This window comes from Pristiophorus japonicus, chromosome 8 (assembly GCF_044704955.1).
Source record: "Pristiophorus japonicus isolate sPriJap1 chromosome 8, sPriJap1.hap1, whole genome shotgun sequence".
Lineage (NCBI taxonomy): Eukaryota > Metazoa > Chordata > Chondrichthyes > Pristiophoridae > Pristiophorus > Pristiophorus japonicus.
The window spans coordinates 218,874,094-218,888,613 of NC_091984.1; positions in this window are offsets into that span (position 1 = coordinate 218,874,094).

Consider the following 14,520-nt stretch of genomic DNA (forward strand, 5'->3'; position numbering starts at 1 on the left):
GGCACTATACAGTGAGAGAGAGGCACTATACAGAGAGAGAGAGAAGCACTATACAGAGTGATGGACTATACAGAGAGAGAGAGGCACTATACAGAGAGAGAGTGAGGCACTATACAGAGAGAGAGAGGCACTATACAGAGAGAGAGAGGTACTATACAGAGAGAGAGAGAGGCACTATGCAGAGAGAGAGGTACTATACAGAGAGAGAGAGGCACTATATATAGAGAGAGGCACCATACAGAGAGAGAGGCATTATACAGAGAAAGAGGCACTAGAGAGAGAGAGAAAGGCACTATACAAAGAGAGAGGCACTAGAGAGAGAGAGAGGCGCGATACAGAGAGAGAGAGAAAGGCACTATACAAAGAGATAGAGAGGCACTAGAGAGAGAGAGAGGCACTATACAGAGAGAGAGATATACACTATACAGAGAGAGAGAGGGGCATTATACAAAGAGAGAGTGAGAAGGGACTATACAGAGAGAGAGAGGCATTATACAGAGAGAGAGGGACTATACAGAGAGAGAGGCACTATACAGGGAGAGAGAGGCACTATACAGAGAGAGAGAGAGGCACTATACAAAGAGAGAGAGAGAGAGGCACTATACAGAGAGAGAGAGGCACTATACAGAGAGAGAGAGGCGCTGTACAGAGAGAGAGAGGCACTATACAGAGAGAGAGGCACTACACAGAGAGAGAGAGGCACTAGAGAGAGAGTGGCACTATACAGAGCGAGAGAGGCACTATGCAGACGGAGAGACGCACTATACAGATAGAGAGAGGTACTATACAGAGAGAGAGAGAGAGGCACTATACAGAGAGAGAGAGGCACTATACAGAGAGAGAGAGGCGCTATACAGAGAGAGGCACTATACAGAGAGAGCGAGAGGCACTATACAGAGAGAGGCACTATACAGAGAGAGAGTGAGGCACTATACAGAGAGAGAGAGGCACTATACAGAGATAGGCACTATACAGAGAGAGAGGTGTACTACACAGAGAGAGAGAGGCACTATACAGAGAGAGAGAGGCACTCCAGAGAGAGAGAGAGGCACTATGCAGAGAGAGGCATTATACAGAGAGAGAAAGGCACTAATCAGAGAGAGAGGCACTAGAGAAATGGGCACTATACAGAGAGAGGCACTATGCAGAGAGAGAGAGGCACTATACAGAGAGAGGGGCACTATACAGAGAGAGCGAAAGGCATTATACAGAGAGAGCGTGGCGCTATACTGAAAGAGAGAGGAACTATACAGTGAGAGAGAGGCGCTATACAGAGAGAGAGAGAGGGGCCCAAACAGATAGAGATAGAGAGGCACTATACAGAGAGAGACAGGCACTGTACAGAGAGAGAGCGAGGCACTATACAGAGAGAGAGAGGCACTATACAGAGAGAGTGGCACTATACAGAGAGAGAGGCACTATACAGAGAGAGAGAGGCACTATGCAGAGAGAGATGCTCCATACAGAGAGAGAGAGGCACTATACAGAGAGAGAGAGAGGCACTATACCGAGAGAGGGGCACTATGCAGAGAGAGAGAGAGAGAGGCACTATACAGAGAGAGGCACTATACAGAGAGAGACGCACTATACAGAGAGAGTGAGGCACTATACAGAGAGAGAGAGGCACTATACAGAGAGAGTGGCACTATACAGAGAGAGAGAGAGGCACTATGCAGAGAGAGGCACTATACAGAGAGAGAGAGGCACTAATCAGAGAGAGAGGCACTCGAGAAATGGGCACTATACAGAGAGAGGCACTATGCAGAGAGAGAGAGGCACTATACAGAGAGAGGGGCACTATACAAAGAGAGCAAAAGGCATTATACAGAGAGAGCGTGGCGCTATACAGAAAGAGAGAGGAACTATACAGTGAGAGAGAGGCACTATCCAGAGAGACAAAGAGAGGCGCTATACAGAGAGAGAGAGGCGCTATACAGAGAGAGAGAGGCACTATACAGAGAGAGAGGCACTATACAGAGAGAAAGAGAGAGAGGCACTATACAGAGAGAGGCACTATACAGAGAGAGAGAGGCACTATACAGAGAGAGACGTACTATACAGAGAGAGTGAGGCACTATACAGAGAGAGAGAGGCACTATACAGAGAGAGTGGCACTATACAGAGAGAGAGGCACTATACAGAGACAGAGAGGCACTATACAGAGAGAGTGGCACTATACTGAGAGAGAGGCACTATACAGAGAGAGAGACGCACTATGCAGAGAGAGAGGCTCTATACAGACAGAGAGAGGCACTATACAGAGAGAGAGAGAGGCACTATACAGAGAGAGAGAGTGGCACTATACAGAGAGAGGCACTATACAGAGAGAGACGCACTATACAGAGAGAGTGAGGCACTATACAGAGAGAAAGGCACAACGCAGAGAGAGAGACGCACTGTACAGAGAGAGAGAGGCACTGTACAGAGAGAGAGAGGGGCACTATACAGAGAGAGAGAGGCACTATACAGAGAGACAGAGGAATAATACAGAGAGAGAGAGACAGAGGCATTATACAGAGAGAGGCGCTATACAGAGAGAGATGAAGCGCTATACAGAGAGAGAGAGGCACTATACATAGAGAGAAAGATACAGAGGCACTATACAGAGAGGGAGAGACGCTATACAGAGAGAGAGAGGGGCACTATACAGAGACAGGGAGAGGCACTATACACAGAGAGAGGCACTATACAGAGAGAGAGGCACTATACAGAGAGGGAGAGACGCTATACAGAGAGAGAGTGGCGCTATACAGAGAGAAAGAGAGGCACTATACAGAGAGAGAGAGGCACTATACAGAGAGAGAGAGGCACTATACAGAGAAAGAGAGAGAGGCACTATACAGAGAGAGAGGCACTATACAGAGAGAAAGAGAGAGGCACTATACAGAGAGAGAGAGAGGCACTATGCAGAGAGAGAGGCACTATACAGAGAGAGAGAGGCACTATATATAGAGAGAGGCACCATACAGAGAGAGAGGCATTATACAGAGAGAGGCACTATGCAGAGAGAGAGGCACTAGAGAGAGAGAGAAAGGCACTATACAAAGAGCGAGGCACTAGAGAGAGAGAGAGGCACGATACAGAGAGAGAGAGAAAGGCACTATACAGAGAGAGATAGGCACTATACAGAGAGAGAGGGACTATACAGAGAGAGAGGCACTATACACGGAGAGAGAGGCACTATACAGGGAGAGAGAGGCACTATACAGAGAGAGAGAGGCGCTGTACAGAGAGAGAGGCACTATACAAAGAGAGAGAGAGAGAGAGCCACTATACAGAGAGAGAGAGGCACTATACAGAGAGAGAGAGGCACTATACAGAGAGAGAGAGGCGCTGTACAGAGAGAGAGAGAGGCACTATACAAAAAGAGAGAGAGAGAGGCACTATACAGAGAGAGAGAGGCACTATACAGAAAGCGGCACTATACAGAGAGAGAGAGGCACTATACAGAGAGAGAGAGGCACTATACAGAGAGAGAGAGGCGCTGTACAGAGAGAGAGGCACTATACAGAGAGAGAGAGTCACTATACAGAGAGAGAGAGAGGCACTATACAGAGAGAAAGAGGCGCTATACAGAGAGAGAGAGGGGCACTATACAGAGAGAGAGAGGCACTATACAGAGAGACAGAGGCATAAAACAGAGAGAGAGAGAGACAGAGGCATTATACAGAGAGAGGCGCTATACAGAGAGAGATGAAGCGCTATACAGAGAGAGAGAGGCACTATACAGAGAGACAGAGAGAGGCACTATACACAGAGAGAGAGGCACTATACAGAGAGGGAGAGACGCTATACAGAGAGAAAGAGAGGCACTATACACAGAGAGAGAGGCACTATACAGAGAGAGAGAGGCGCTATACAGAGAAAGAGAGAGAGGAACTATACAGAGAGAGAGAGGCACTATACAGAGAGAGAGAGGCACTATACAGAGAGAGAGAGAGGCACTATGCAGAGAGAGAGGCACTATACAGAGAGAGAGAGGCACTATATATAGAGAGAGGCACCATACAGAGAAAGAGGCATTATACAGAGAGAGAGAGAAAGGCACTATACAAAGAGAGAGAGAGGCACTAGAGAGAGAGAGGCATTATACAGAGAGAGAGATAGACACTATACAGAGAGAGAGAGGGGCACTATACAAAGAGAGAGTGAGAGAGGCACTATACAGAGAGAGAGAGGCATTATACAGAGAGAGAGGGACTATACAGAGAGAGAGGCACTATACAGGGAGAGAGAGGCACTATACAGAGAGAGAGAGGCACTATACAAAGAGAGAGAGAGAGGCACTATACAGAGAGAGAGAGGCACTATACAGAGAGAGAGAGGCGCTGTACAGAGAGAGAGAGGCACTATACAGAGAGAGAGGCACTACACAGAGAGAGAGAGGCACTAGAGAGAGAGAGGCACTATACAGAGCGAGAGAGGCACTATGCAGACGGAGAGAGGCACTATACAGACAGAGAGAGGTACTATAGAGAGAGAGAGAGAGAGGCACTATACAGAGAGAGAGAGGCACTATACAGAGAGAGAGAGGCGCTATACAGAGAGAGGCACTATACAGAGAGAGAGAGGCGCTATACAGAGAGAGAGAGAGGCACTATACAGAGAGAGAGAGAGATGCATTATACAGAGAGAAAGAGAGAGGCACTATACAGAGAGAGAGAGGCACTATACAGAGAGAGCGAGAGGCACTATACAGAGAGATAGACTATACAGAGAGAGAGAGGCACTATACAGAGAGAGAATGAGGCACTATACAGAGAGAGAGAGGCACTATACAGAGATAGGCACTATACAGAGAGAGAGATGTACTACACAGAGAGAGAGAGGCACTATACAGAGAGAGAGAGGCACTATTCAGAGAGACAGGCACTATACAGAGAAAGAGGCACTATACAGAGAGAGAGAGGCACTCCAGAGAGAGAGAGAGGCACTATGCAGAGAGAGACACTATACAGAGAAAGAGAGACACTAATCAGAGAGAGAGGCACTAGAGAAATGGGCACTATACAGAGAGAGGCACTATACAGAGAGAGGGGCACTATACAGAGAGAGCGAAAGGCATTATACAGAGAGAGCGTGGCGCTATACTGAAAGAGAGAGGAACTATACAGTGAGAGAGAGGCACTATACAGAGAGACAAAGAGAGGTGCTATACAGAGAGAGAGAGGCGCTATATAGAGAGAGAGAGAGGGGCCCAAACAGATAGAGATAGAGAGGCACTATACAGAGAGAGACAGGCACTGTACAGAGAGAGAGAGGCGCTATACAGAGAGAGAGAGGCACTATGCAGAGAGAGATGCTCCATACAGAGAGAGAGAGGCACTATACAGAGAGAGAGAGAGGCACTATACCGAGAGAGGGGCACTAAGCAGAGAGAGAGAGAGAGGCACTATACAGAGAGAGGCACTATACAGAGAGGGAGAGGCACTATACAGAGAGAGACGCACTATACAGAGAGAGTGAGGCACTATACAGAGAGAGAGAGGCACTATACAGAGAGAGTGGCACTATACAGAGAGAGAGAGAGGCACTATGCAGAGAGAGGCACTATACAGAGAGAGAGAGGCACTAATGAGAGAGAGAGGCACTCGAGAAATGGGCACTATACAGAGAGAGGCACTATGCAGAGAGAGAGAGGCACTATACAGAGAGAGGGGCACTATACAAAGAGAGCGAAAGGCATTATACAGAGAGAGCGTGGCGCTATACAGAAAGAGAGAGGAACTATACAGTGAGAGAGAGGTACTATCCAGAGAGACAAAGAGAGACGCTATACAGAGAGAGAGGCGCTATACAGAGAGAGAGAGAGGGGCCCAAACAGATAGAGATAGAGAGGCACTATACAGAGAGAGACAGGCACTGTACAGAGAGAGAGAGAGGCACTATACAGAGAGAGAGAGGCACTATACAGAGAGAGTGGCACTATACAGAGAGAGAGGCACTATACAGAGAGAGAGAGGCACTATGCAGAGAGAGATGCTCCATACAGAGAGAGAGAGGCACTATACAGAGTGAGAGAGAGGCACTATACCGAGAGAGGGGCACTATGCAGAGAGAGAGAGAGGCACTATACAGAGAGAAGCACTATACAGAGAGAGAGTGGCACTATACAGAGAGAGACGCACTATACAGAGAGAGTGAGGCACTATACAGAGAGAGAGAGGCACTATACAGAGTGAGTGGCACTATACAGAGAGAGAGGCACTATACAGAGAGAGCCATGCACTATACAGAGAGAGTGGCACTATACAGAGAGAGAGAGAGGCACTATATAGAGAGAGAGAGGGGCACTATACAGAGAGAGGCACTATACAGAGAGAAAGAGGCACTATACAGAGAGAGAGGCACTATACAGAGAGAGTGAGGCACTATACAGAGAGAAAGGCACAACGCAGAGAGAGAGAGGCACTGTACAGAGAGAGGCACTATAGAGAGAGAGAGGCACTATACAGGGAGAGAGAGAGAAAGAGGCACTATACAGAGAGAGACACTATACAGAGAGAGAGAAGCACTATACAGAGAGAGAGGCACTATACAGAGGGAGAGAGGCACTATACAGAGAGAGAGAGACTCTACAGAGAGAGATAGGCACGATACAGAGAGAGAGAGGCACTGTGCAGAGAGAGAGGCACTATATAGAGAGAGGGGGGCACTATACAGAGAGAGGCACTATACAGAGAGAGACGCACTATACAGAGAGAGTGAGGCACTATACAGAGAGAAAGGCACAGCGCAGAGAGAGAGAGGCACTATACAGAGAGAGAGAGAGGCACTATACAGAGAGAGGCACTATACAGAGAGAGAGAGACGCACTATACAGAGAGCGACACTATACAGAGGGAGAGAGGCACTTTGCAGAGAGAGAGAGGCATTATACAGAGAGAGAGAGGCACTATACAGAGAGCGGCACTATACAGAGAGAGAGAGAGGCACTATGCAGAGAGAGAGAGGCACTATACAGAGAGAGAGGCACTATGCAGAGAGAGAGAGAGGCCTATACAGAGAGCGAGAGAGAGAGAGGCACTATACTGAGAGAGAGGCACTAGACAGAGAGAGGCACTATGCAGAGAGAGAGAGAGAGAGAGAGAGGCACTATACAGAGAGAGAGGCACTATACAGAGAGAGATAGGCACTTTATAGAGAGAAAGGCGCTATTCAGAGAGAGAGAGGCACTATACAGTGAGAGAGAGGCACTATACAAAGGGAAGGAGGCACTATACAGAAAAAGAGAGAGAGGCACTATACAGAGAGAGAGAGAGGCACTATACAGAGAGCAGCACTAAAAAGAGAGAGAGAGAGGCACTATGCAGAGAGAGAGGCACTATACACAGAGAGAGAGAGAGGCACTATACAGAGAGCGGCACTATACAGAGAGAGAGAGAGGCACTATACAGAGGGAGAGAGGCACTATACAGAGAGAGAGACTCTACAGAGAGAGAGGCACTATACAGAGAGAGAGAGAGGCACTATACAGAGAGAGAGAGGCACTATACAGAGAGAGAGGCACTATACAGAGAGGCACTATACAGAGAGAGAGCGGCACGATACAGAGAGAGAGGCACGATACAGAGAGAGAGAGGCACTATGCAGAGAGAGGGAGAGGCACGATACAGAGAGAGGCACTATGCAGAGAGAGAGAGGCACTATACAGAGAGAGAGAAAGGCACTATACAGAGAGAGCGGCACTATTCAGAGAGAGAGAGGCACTATACGGAGAGAGAGGCACAATGCAGAGAGAGAGAGGCACTATACAGAGAGAGAGAAAGGCACTATACACAGAGAGAGAGGCACTAAAGAGAGAGAGAGGCACAATGGAGAAAGAGAGAGGCACTATAAGAACATAAGAACATAAGAATTAGGAACATGAGTAGGCCATCTAGCTCCTCGAGCCTGCTCCGCCATTCAACAAGATCATGGCTGATCTGGCCGTGGACTTAGCTCCACTTACCCGCCCGCTCCCCATAACCCTTAATTACCTTATTGGTTAAAAATCTATCTATCTGTGATTTGAATACATTCAATTAGCTAGCCTCAACTGCTTCCTTGCGCAGAGAATTCCACAGATTCACAACCCTCTTGGAGAAGAAATTCCTTCTCAACTCGGTTTTAAATTGGCTCGCCCGTATTTTGAGGCTGTGCCCCCTAGTTCTCGTCTCCCCGACCAGTGGAAACAACCTCTCTGCCTCTATCTTGTCTATCCCTTTCATTATTTTAAATGTTTCTATAAGATCACCCCTCATTCTTCTGAACTCCAATGAGTAAAGACCCAGTCTACTCAATCTATCATCATAAGGTAACCCCCTCATCTCCGGAATCAGCCTAGTGAATCGTCTCTGTACCCCCTCCAAAGCTAGTATATCCTTTATTAAATAAGGTGACCAAAACTGCATGCAGTACTCCAGGTGCGGCCTCACCAATACCCTGTACAGTTGCAGAAGGACCTCCCTGCTTTTGTACTCCATCCCACTTGCAATGATGGCCAACATTCCATTCGCCTTCCTGATTATCTGCTGCACCTGCAAACTAACTTTTTGGGATTCATGCACAAGGACCCCCAGGTCCCTCTGCACCTCAGCATGTTGTAATTTCTCCCCATTCAAATAATATTCCCTTTTATTGTTTTTTTTTCCAAGTTGGATGCCCTCACATTTTCCGACATTGTATTCCATCTGCCAAACCTTAGCCCATTCGCTTAACCTATCTAAATATCTTTGCAGCCTCTCTGTGTCCTCTACATAACCCGCTTTACCACTAATCTTTGTGTCATCTGCAAATTTTGTTACACTACACTCTGTCCCCTCTGCCAGGTCATCTATGTATATTGTAAACAGTTGTGGTCCCAGCACCGATCCCTGTGGCACACCACTAACCACCGATTTCCAACCCGAAAAGGACCCATTTATCCCGACTCTCTGCTTTCTGTTAGCCAGCCAATTCTCTATCCATGCTAATACATTTCCTCTGACTCCGCATACCTTTATCTTCTGCAGTAACCTTTTGTGTGGCATCTTATCGAATGCCTTTTGGAAATCTAAATACACCACATACATCAGTGCACCTCTATCCACCATGCTCGTTATATCCTCAAAGAATTCCAGTAAATTAGTTAAACATGATTTCCCCTTCATGTATCCATGTTGCGTCTGCTTGATTGCACTATCCCTATCTAGATGTCCTGCTATTTCTTCCTTAATGATAGCTTCAAGCATTTTCCCCACTACAGTTGTTAAACTAACCAGCCTATAGTTACCTGCCTTTTGTAAACAGAGGCGTTACATTAGCTGCTTTCCAATCCGCTGGTACCTCCCCAGAGTCCAGAGAATTTTGGTAGATTATAACGAATACATCTGCTATAACTTCCGCCATCTCTTTTAATACCCTAGGATGCATTTCGTCAGGACCAGGGGACTTGTCTACCTTGAGTCCCATTAGCCTGTCCAGCACTACCTCCCTAGTGATCGTGATTATCTCAAGGTCTTCCCTTCCCACATTCCCGTGACCAGCACTATGCAGAGAGTGAGGCACTGTACAGAGAGAAAAAGGCACTATGCAGAGAGAGAGGTACTATACAGAGAGAGGGAGGCACTATACAGAGAGGGAGGCACTATGCAGAGAGAGAGGCACTGTACAGAGAGAGAGAGACACTATACAGAGAGAGGCACTATACAGAGAGAGAGGCACTATACAGAGAGAGAGAGAGGCACTATGCAGAGAGGGAGAGAGGCACTGTACAGAGAGAGGCACTATACTGAGAGAGAGAGGCACTAGAGGGAGTGGCACTATACAGAGAAAGGCACTATGAAGAGAGAGAGAGGCACTACAGAGCGAGGCACTATACAGAGAGAGAGAGGCACTATAGAGAGTGAGAGAGGCACTATACCGAGAGGGGCACTATGCAGAGAGAGAGAGAGGCACTTTACAGAGAGAGAGAGGCACTATAGAGAGAGAGAGAGGCACTATACAGAGAGAGGCACTATGCACAGAGAGAGAGGCACTATACAGAGAGAGAAAGAGGCACGAGAGAGAGAGGTACTATACAGAGAGCGGCACTATGCAGAGAGAGGCACTATACAGAGAGGGAGAGGCACTATTAAGAGAGAGAGAGGCACTATAAAGAGAGAGAGAGGCAATATACAGAGAGAGAGAGGCACTATACAGAGAGAGGCACGAGATAGAGAGAGGCACTGTAGAGAGAGAGAGGCATTATACAGAAAGAGAGAGAGGCATTATACAGAGAGGCACTATACAGAGTGACACTATACAGAGAGAGAGGGAGGCACTATACAGAGAGAGAGAGGCACTATACAGAGTGAGAGAGAGAGGCACTAGAGAGAGAGAGGCACTAGAGAGAGAGGCACTATATAGATAGAGAGAGGCACTATATAGATAGAGAGAGGCACTAGAGAGAGAGAGGTGCTATACGGAGAGAGCGAGAGAAAGGCAGACACTGTACAGAGAGAGGGAGGCACTAAAATGTGACATATAGATTTGCAAAACAATCCCACAGTGATAGGACTGCAACTCTCAGCAGTTTCACCCAGTACAACAACAACTTGTATTTGTACAGCACCTTTAATGTCGTAAAATATCCCAAGGTGCTTCAAGACAAAGTTTGACACCGAGCCGCATAAGGAGATATTGGGGCTGACTTGGTCAAAGAGGAAGGTTTTAAGGAGTGACTTAAATGGGGAGAGAGAGGTAGAGAGGCAGAGAGGTTTAGGGAGGGAATTCCAGAGTCTAAGTGTTCGGCAACTGAAGACACGGCCACCAGTGGGAGACCAATTAAAACCCGTTGTGATTATTTGCACAAACACCTTTGCGGCCTTCTGCAATTGCGTGCCGAATACAGGAGCTGTGCATGTGCAGTACCCAATGAGGGAGATCGGAGGGGGAGAGAGAGGATCGGAGGGGGAGAGAGAGAGAGGATCGGAAGGGGGTAGAGAGAGAGGATTGGAGGGGAGAGAAAGAGAGGATCGGAGGGGGAGAGAGAGAGAGGATCGGAGGAAGAGAGAGAGGATATCAGAGGGGATAGAGAGAGAGGATCGGAGGGGGAGAGAGGATTGGAGGGGGTGAGAGGGAGGTTGTCGGAGGGGGGGAGAGAGAGAGAGAGGATCGGAGGGGAGAGAGAGAGGAAATCGAAGGGGGGAGGGAGACGATCGGAGAGGGAGATGAGAGGAGCTTGGAGGAAGAGAGGTCAGGAACTCGGGATGGGTGTGGGGGGGCGGGATAAAGAACACGGAGAGCACAGTGGGGATGGGGAAAGAAAGTGATCCAAGTCGGAATACGGATCACCTTCTTCCTACCCCACCCTCACCCCCTTTACACCCGCAACACGTTCTCCCTCTCCTCCGCCTGCACCTGGTTGATTTCTTGGAAAACTCGGTGCATGAGTGGAAAGTGACATCATTTTACTGGACGAAATCCGGAAGTCATGGCACTGTCACTATTCACTTCATACCTAACATACCTGACCCCCACAATGTCCCATCTTCTGCGGGGCAGGGAGGTCAGGAACCCGTGGGGGGTGGGAGATCAGGAATTTGGGCAGAGGAAGAAGGTCAGGAACTCGGGGGCTGGGGGTGGGGTTAGGAATCCGGGGGGGTGAGGCCGGAATTTGTTGGGGGGGGGAGGAGGAAGGTCCTAATTCGTGAGGGTGAGCTCTGTCTGGAGCCTGACAGTCAGAATGAATGGCTCGAATTATACATTGCAAAGTACTCGATTACTCAGGCAGACAGGATATAATTACACATTCCAGATAAACTGCTATGTGTGTCTTGTCCTCCAAGGGGATCAATTGGAAATCTGGTCTTGTCCTGCAAGGGGACCAATCAGGAATCTGGTGTTGCAAATAGCCGTGACTATTAAAATCGAGGATGCTCAGGAGGCCGGAATTGAGGTGCGCAGGAATGTCGGAGGCTGTAAGGACAGTAAAATAACGTGAGGATTTTATTTATTTCAATTGATCTTTAAACATTAAAACCGTCTCAGACACTCTTGCTATTTACGTACTTGAATTCTGAATGCTTTACTCTGCATGGGATCCAGTAATCTATGCAAAATATCTCTATCCTGGTCTCAAAATAAAAAGCTGGATTGGAGATTTGTGTGTAAAGATGATGTTTCTCTTCCGCCACCCCCCCCCCCCCCCACACACACACACACACACCCTCACCCCACCCCCCCGGCCCCACCTCATCCCACTTCCATTTCTGAAAGTGCTGTTTGCTGGGGATGTGTCTGCACCATTTAGTACCTGATCCAAGCCCATTCTATAGGCATGCGGCTGCAAGGTAAGCATAGGGAGACAATCTGACTGTGGGAGACAATTAAGCCCGATGCTGTCCTCACTCACGTCCCCACACATATACTTTCCTGCAGAGGTTACTCAGCTGCCATCAGCAGCAGAAACCCAGGTTGGCAGCCCAGGGATGCCAAAGGCAATTGTGGTTCCCCAACTCACCCAGCAAAGCCCAGGGACTGAACTTGGTGCGTTGCTAGTCTGTGCCGCTCTGCACCACATTGGCTGGGGCATGTGCCCACTGAGGTGCCCACTGAGGCCCTGTGGAGGGTATGGATGATGAAATTGTTCCACGTTGATTTTTGCAATGCACGACGTTGGTCATTTACTTCCGTGAACATTGCAATGCAGAGCCCAGTCCGCAACTTTGTGGCGTATTTTTGAATGGCCGTTCTGGAGTGGCACAGTTGGATAGAATTGTGGGCTACAACCTCAATTCCTCATGTGAGGAGTTTCTAGCTTTGTACTGATGTGCTGTGGAGTGAGAGGAAGGGAAAAGCAGGATGGGGCAGTGACCTTATGCTGTTCCTGAGCATCACCTAGAGGCTGGGTGTCATCATCATCATAGGTGGTCCCTCGAAGCGAGGATGACTTGCTTCCACGCCAAAAAAGGATGAGTTCACAGGTGTTTCAATGAAGGACCCGAACTAAATCCTCAAGGGTGGAAGATGCATGTGCGTGGATTTTTTTAACGTGTGGTGGCCGTTGCACACCAGCCACCACACGGGCTTGACAGAGCTAGGTCTTGGTCCAGTGGCAAGGGTTAACCAAGACGACTGGAGACCGGCTCTGCTGCATGGACCTAGTGCACACACATATCGCAGTGTGGGCTGGCCCGTGCTGCCCTGGGCCCCTGGCCCCGAACTCACACCTCCCTTGGACCCCGATCACATCCCTCTACAGTCTCTCACCGCCCCTTCGCCTCGATCTCGCCGCTCCTGCTGTACCTGCCCACGCTCCAATCACCGGCCTGGACCTTGATGACGTCACTCTTCGCTGCCGTCGCGCTCCTGCACCAGCTCGCGCTGCTTCCTGAATTAGTACGCCTCTACGCTGCTCCCAAGGCCTCCACACCTCCGCTCCTTTTATGGCCCCAACCTGCCGCTGGTGTAGAACAGCGCAGGCAGAGGTCTGGGACCAGACACTGAGCTGTGGAAACCACGGGGGAATAAAACAAAGATCCAGCCAGCTGAGTGCACATGCCAGGCACCAGCGGAAGACTCACTTGTGTCTGGCGCTGCACAATTAGCAACAGAAACATATTTCTAGGAACAGAAAAGGCTCAAGAAGTCTGGACATTCTTTTAGTGCAATTACCCACTTTCTCAACATGTCCCTGAGTGCCTTCTCTCCAGGTAACCCACCTTATAAATCAATTTATACTGCCTGCTTTGGTGGCCTTCTCTGGTCATTTATTCCACAGGCCTAGCACCCCTTGAGTGACAGTCATGCCTGATCTCGCTAACTTCACCCTCCCCGGTCCGCTCGGATTGCGATCCAATTATTACACCGGGATCTTCCCTACAGTTTGTGGGGTCAATAGGGGGTCACCTTATTAGCATGGAGTGGATGGGCAGAAGTATTGCTTCAGACTCATCTCCAACACCTGCCAGCCCTATGGCCAATGGAAAGTTCAGCTTCTGTCCATTCTTGGTGTTGGGGTGGGGGGGTGGGGGGGGTTGTCTGAGCCCCCCTGAGCCTGCCACTGGTCTGACCCATGTGGCTGCATTTTTAAAATAAAAAGAATTCTTAGAAGGTCCAACTTGCTTATTTCCCTGCCCTGAAAATTCACGCAAAACCCCTCTACATTAACAATCCATGTCACATCCTTCACCGCTCCCTTAATCCTGCTTTAGGAAATAGTGAAACCTTTCAGCCAACTTCAATATCAGAAGCTGCTTTAAAACTACACTGCAGACCACAGTGACAGCTGTCATAGAGGTGGCCTCAGCAAAGCTGGTGGAAGGCTGCAGTTGGGACCTTTGCGATGCTGTTGGCCAGTGATTTCTGGGTGCTCGAGCCTGTGAGGGCCGAGGCTGCAGACAGCTACATCTCGGCTGCCACCAGGGCAATCTGGCCCAGCTGACTTGCTGGCGTCATTGGTTGAGGGGGTGGCGAAGGGGTAGACATCCTAAGACAGGGCAACACATCCCACTCCCACCGTGTCACTGCCACTCCTGTGGGGCCGGGGCTCCTCAATTCCACAGATCTGCAGGAGAA